Below are 5932 nucleotides of genomic sequence, written 5' to 3' on the forward strand. Positions count from 1 at the left end.
ATCTCCCAATAAGAAAGATATTTGCATGAAGATACAAATTGGAACATTATTGATCTATTAATTTGGATAATTCTACAACACATAGCCACAAATAACCTTAAAGCAGTTGTTACTCTTTCAATTTGTGGGTATATTATGGTTGATGCAAATCAGAAAATAATATTACAATAATAGATAATCATGTATTATTAGTTAATGGTAATCTATTGTAAATATCTAGTTAGCGTTAGTTTGCTTTCATTTTTCTAGCTTTCTTTGTTAGAATAGAATATTTCTATTCTTTACGATAGTTTCATAAGGAAACATCATTTTATCCTTTTGTATATAATGGTCTTTTAGTCTCTCTTAATAATAAGCAAGTATTTTACCAATTACTTTCGTAATATGGTATTAGAGCCAATACTTCAATTTTTTTCAAAAGAATATAATTTCTTTTGAAATTATTTGTTTAAAAAAATTGAAATTATTTCTTTAAAAAATTCACATAAACTCGGCTAGGGTTTCCGTTCTTTTTTTTTTTGGTGAATTACAATCATAAAAAAATTGAACCAATGTTACACTCAACTAGGGTTTTTCAGTGAAATAAATCATTGAATTTGCCTGAAAATCTCCAAATCGTGACTATTCATGTGTGTCAAACTAGTGTCTATTCCTGTGCGCCAAACTTTGCTGTCATTTTTTGTTGATATAAGGCAGCTCATGATTCTACATTTTTGTGAATTTAGGGTGTAGAATTTGTTCATTTTGTGTTGTCCCTACAAAAAATACCTCTTCCAGCATCAACATTGTCAATTTCTGAGCTTTTTTTATAACATACTACCATTTGTCTACAAATTCAAGCTTTCATGGCTGCCAACTGCATTTTTTTTCAAAACCATAATTTTTTACCTTAAAAAAAATTGATTACAGATTCTTGGTGGATTTTTTGAGAGCTCAACTAGGTTGACCATTTTTTCTAGGTGCCTCATTTTTTGTGCCTCAATTTTTGAGCCAGCTGATCTAGAAAATGACACCATTCTCCTTTTGAGTTTTTTGAGCTCTCTTTTGGGTCACTCTCCAATTTTTCTAAGTCTTTCATTTTTTGCCTCAAAGAATGTACCTTCACAGATTCTCACAATTTTCTTTGAAAAAGGTGTCATGGCATCTCTAACAAACATTATGCTCAAGCACAACTCCAAATTCAATGATCAAAATTATGGCACTTGGAAGCAACGAATCATCTCAATTTTTGAATATCAGAATTCCGATCAACTTGTTTTTGGTGTTACAAAGTGTCCAACTTTTCCTAGACATGATCAAGATACATGGGATCTAAATAATCGAGAGGCAGTGATGCTTCTCAAATTATTTGCGGCTAATGATCAGCTTTCTCAAATTTCATGCGACAAGACAGTTATCGATATCTAGACACATCTCAAAGGTCTTCATGAGACTTCTGACAAAAGTAGAGCTTTCTTTTTGAAAAACACTTTGTTTTCTATTATCATGGATGAGCTCACCTCGCTCCAGGAACACCTGAATCGGATTCATGAAATCCATAATTAGTTACTTGCCACTGTCGCAAGATGGAGGAAGAGGATATTGTGGTTATCACTCTTCAGAGTTTACCAAAATCCTATGAGCATTTTATCAAGACTCTCAACATCACATCTTCTAGTGTTGATTTGAAGTTCACTGATCTCTGCACCCTATTGCTTCAGCAAGATCGGTGGAAACAACAGTTTGGTAGCAGCTCCAATTCCACCTCCACAAAGCAAGTCATTGTTGCGAAATCCTTTCAGAAAGATAAAGGTAAATTTTAGCAAAAGTCTTTTGCTCTAGCATCAAATGGTTCTCGAAAGAAGAACATTCAATGCAACTACTGCCACAAGTCTGGACACATGAAGGTTGAATGTCAAAAATGCTTAGCTGTACAGTCTAAGCAATGAGGTTTGCAACCCAAAGTGAACAATGCAAAGCACACTAAGCAAACAGAATTTGCCTTTTATGCCTTCATGGCTAAAAGACTTGCAGATCATGTGAAGTCATTTGCCTGGTACATTGATTCAGGTGCCTCTCATCATTTCACTCACCGTAAAGACAGGTTTACTGATTACCAACCTTATTCAAACTCTGTCATTTTTTGTGGCAAAGAAGAGTACATGGTTTTCGGTAAGGAAACATTTAGATTCAGTCTGCTGGGAGGAATCTCATATTCCTTGATGTGTACTACATTCCAAGGATGTAACTAAATCAACTCTCAGTCAGTCAGTTATTGCGACATTCTCCACACTTGGATGTAACCTTCAGTTCACATTAGTGCATCATCATTGATTGGACAACTAAGTCTACTGTTGCAGTGGGTCTTGAGGATCATGATCTTTTCAGACTTACTGATTCTGATGATTCTCGAGACGTAGTTATCGCTGCTTGACGGTCTTTTATCAGCACACTTTGGCATCAGCGATATGGGCACTTAAATGTGCATTATCTCTCACAGCTTGCTCGAGATGAGCTTGTTCTTTGATTGCCATAGATTTAGACTCAACGGCTTGGAGTTTGTGACGCATGCCAAGATGGGAAGCAACATCGCACACCTTTCACTAGTGGCAACTCATGGCAAGCTTCTTAGGTACTTCAGCTTGTACATGTCGATATCTATGGCCCTATGGCCACTCCTATTCTTGGGTCCAGGTATTTTGTAATGTTTGTTGATGATTTTAGCAAAAAAATGTGGGTGTATTTCCTTTAAAAGAAATCAGATGCATTTCCTGTATTTTATAAGTTTAAACCTTTAGTTGAAATAGAGGCTGGGAAATCTATTATTACTCGTAGATCAAACAATGGGGGGAATTTTGTTCTAATGTTTTCTCCAGCTTCTTGGCTACACATGGCATCAAACGCCAGTTAACCACACCCCACACACCACAACAAAATAGGATAGTTGAACATTGAAATAGGATAATCATCGAGATGGCTCGATCCATGCTTGAACATAGACATGTTCCAAAGAAGTTTTGGGTACAAGCAATTAACACTATAGTTTATCTATTGAGCTGATCACCCACAGTGGGAGTCAAAGGTAAAACTCCAGAAGAGGCCTGGTCAGGTTGCAAGCCCAGAATCAATCACCTTAAGGTTTTTGGCTCCCTTGCTTTTGTTTGGATCTCTGATGCGTCACACACCAAGTTGGATGCCAAAAGTCATAAACTCATGCTTGTTGGATACAACAGTCTTCACAAAGCCTACCGCCTAATCGATGTTGAGACATCTCGTCTCCTCTACAGTCTTGATGTAGTCTTTGATGAGCAGCAAGGACCATTGATGATTGTTTCCCCTGTTCTTGATCCAACAAACCAGCCTATGAAGGCTCACAATTTGGGAGTTCAACTTCCATTAGACCCACCTGATAGGATGGCTCCAGTAACTCCTACAGCTCCAGTTATACCAGTGATCCCTGTACACACACCTTCAGCTTCTCCTGCAAGATCACCTTGCTTTGTAGATGTTTCACCTAAGTTTGATCTAGATTCTTCTAATGAGGAACCTAATCATCACGCATCTCCTGATACTAATGTTGGTCATTCTCCTATCAAGCCTAAGTGGTAGACTAAAACACCTGATCTTCGTGATGATAAGCTCATTGATGGGAGAACTGCTTGAAAGAAGAGAAAAACTACAGAGTTTGTTAACTTTAATCTCATGGCCAACATTCACAATGGGTTTGAACCTCAAACATACTCTGAGGCTAAAGGAATTCCAGAGTGGGAACAGGCCATAACATATGAACACTAAAGCTTGCTAAAGAACAACACCTAAGTCCTCTCTGATCTTCCACCAAGGAAGAAACCCATTGGCTACAAATGGGTCTACAAAATCAAATACAAATCGGATGGTACTTTGGATAAGTACAAAGCTTGTTTAGTGGCGAAAGGCGTTTCTTAGCATCAGGGCATTGATCATGAGGAAACATGTGCTCCGACTACAAAGATGAGCACAATCAGATTAGTCCTAACCATGGCAACACAATTTGGCTGGAAGGTCCACTAGGTGGACGTCAATAGTGCTTTCTTGAATGATGATCTCCATGAAGAAGTTTGCATGACGCAACCACTTGGTTTCAAAGTTGCCGGTAAAGACCATCAAGTTCTCAGATTGGTAAAAGCCCTTTATCGCTTGAAGCAAACCCCTCGAGCATGGTACACAAAAATTGATAAGCACCTCAATGATCAAAGCTTGAAGAGGAGTTATTCAAACTAAACTTGTACATCAAGACTACTGACAGTGACATCATCTTTATGGTTATTTATATGGATGATTTGATCATCATTGACAACTTGGCATCTTTGATTCAAAGAATCAAACAGAACTTATGCCAATCTTTTGATATGACTGACCTTGGGCTCATGCATTATTGCCTAGGGGTTTAAATTTGACAATAGTCTTTTGGTATATTCATCTCTCAATCCAAATATGTCAAAGCCCTGTTAGACAAATTTTGTATGCAAGATTGCAAACCTGCATCTACACCTATGGAGAAAGGCCTCAAGTTATCTAAAAAGTTTGACTCTCCTTTCGATGATGATACTACATACAGGCAACTAGTAGGTAGCCTCATCTACCTCTCTACTACTAAGCATGATATCAGCTTCGCAATTAGCTATATTTCACACTTTATGATAACTCTTAATGTTGATCATTGAAAGGCAACAAAGTGTGTGCTTTGTTATGTGAAGGGCACTTCAAATTATGGACTTCTATACTCTCAAAATTCTAATCCTAAACTCAATGGATTCACAGATTCATATTGGGCAAGCCCTGTTGATGATAAAAAGTCAACTTACCGATGTGTTCAATTTGGAATCCAATGCAATCACATGGACCAATAAGAAGCAACAGGTAATTTCTCTCTCCTTTACAAATGTCAAATACAAAGGGACTGTTAAGGCAAAATGTGAAGTTGTTTAGCTTTATCAAATGTTTGGAGATATGCAGATGTCACCAGCAAGATCAACTTCTTTGTTTGTTGATAACGAAGGCATTATCAAGTTAGCCCAAAATCTAATCTTCCATGAACGAATCAAACATGTAAATGTTCATTGTCATTACATTCGACAGCTGGTTGAAAATGGAACTATAGATTTGCAGTATGTTCCTACCACAGACCAGACTGCAAACATTATCACCAAGCCTCTTAATCCTGATAAGTTTGTCAAATTCATAGGATAGCTTGGTGTTCTAGATAGATGAACCATTAAAAAAAGGTAATACAATAATAGATAGTCGTCTATTATTAGTGAATGATAATCTATTGTAAATATCTAATTAACTTTAGTTTGCTTTCATTTTTTTAACTTTCCCTATTAGAATAGAATATTTATATTCTTTACAATCATTTCCTAAAGAAACATCATTTTATTCTTTTGTATATAGTGACCTTTCAATCTCTCTTAATAATAAGTATTTTATTAATTACTTCCATAATAAACAAAAACTATCAAATGAACTTTGTACTTCTGTAAAGAAATGTATTATTTCACACTAACTTCTTGTTCCCCGAGTTGTTAAGAATGTCTTTGGTGATTGTAAGCAGTACCCAAGTGTGAGAGTACCTCTCCGAGAATCAACTGCATTAACTGTTCTATTATTTTTCAGTGTAGTTGCAGCATCACAATTAAACTATTGCAAATGCAAACAAATGTTCACATTATATATTTAAAAATGTTCATATAATTGCAAAGGTACATTAAGATTTTATCAAAGCTGTATCAAGGCATGTCAGCCTTCACGCACAACCCATCATTGGGGTGCCATGACAAAACAGAAATGAGAGACAGTTATCATTAAAAACCTACAATATGGAAAGAAATTGTATCGCCCATTGCACCTATACAAACATTAGTACATATGTGCAACAAACATTTCTAAATACAATAGCAAGTAAAAATACTAA

Source organism: Cupressus sempervirens, chromosome 9 (genome assembly GCF_028749045.1).
Source record: "Cupressus sempervirens isolate cs-2001-9-10 chromosome 9, ASM2874904v1, whole genome shotgun sequence".
Classification (NCBI taxonomy): Eukaryota; Viridiplantae; Streptophyta; class Pinopsida; order Cupressales; family Cupressaceae; genus Cupressus; species Cupressus sempervirens.